A 1031-nucleotide genomic window follows, 5' to 3' on the forward strand; every position below is an offset into this window, starting at 1 on the left:
TTCATATGAGGTTATATTGAATTTGTATATTCGGCCATATGAGATATTTTATTGAACGTGAACATTAGGTTACATGTGATGATAATTTGAACTTATATATTCGGCCATATGAGATAATATAATGAACCTTGTGTATTTGGCTATATAGGTAAGTTTTTATGAGATGATATATTGTATCTTATATATTTTCGGTTATATAGGTAAGTATTTATGTGCTGTTGTTATTGACCTTGAACATTCGGACAAGTTAACTTATTTGAGTTAAAGTATAACTTTAATGGTACAATTCAGCTTGTATGAAATGATTTGATTATTTACTTGATTTGTTTAAATTGTTTAAGGCTTACTAAGCTAAGTTGGCTTACTCTATGTGTGTTTTTGTTACTTTGTTTTATAGATTTTGGTTGTAAGTTTCAAGCTCGGAGATCGTGATCGAAGTCATCCACACTATCGTCAACTTTCGGTATTATTAAAAGTTTATTTTGAAACTTATGGCATGTATAGGCTAATATGTATTTTGTTCAACTTTGAATGTGTATATATATTGAGCCATGCAAATATGACTTATCTTTAAAGTTTGAATATTGTTATGTTTGGCAATGGTTTATCTCATTTTGATTTTAATGTTATGTGAAATGAATGAAAAGTATATGTGATTAGTGTTTTATGATTTAGAAATAGCTTGAAAATGATTATTGGATTTGGTTGTACTTAATAAATTGGTCATGGTATGTATAAATATGGTTAGTCAATTCGGTTATGGTACATGTTTGGTTAATTATAAATGTGAATTCGTATATTAAGCTTGTTTAATGCATATTTTGAATGACATGATATAGGATATGTTTTGTGTTAATGAATAGAATTTAGTTCGGCTTGTATGTAAGTGTATGTGTATTTAAAGTGATTAATTGTTTAATATAGATTGTAAGTGAGATAAAGATATCTACCAAATGAATAGTGATTCGAGTAATAATGTACTATGGGAGTTATATGAATTTTTAATAAGATGTTAATTATATATATTTACA

This window comes from Gossypium arboreum, chromosome 10 (assembly GCF_025698485.1).
Source record: "Gossypium arboreum isolate Shixiya-1 chromosome 10, ASM2569848v2, whole genome shotgun sequence".
NCBI classification, from domain to species: domain Eukaryota; kingdom Viridiplantae; phylum Streptophyta; class Magnoliopsida; order Malvales; family Malvaceae; genus Gossypium; species Gossypium arboreum.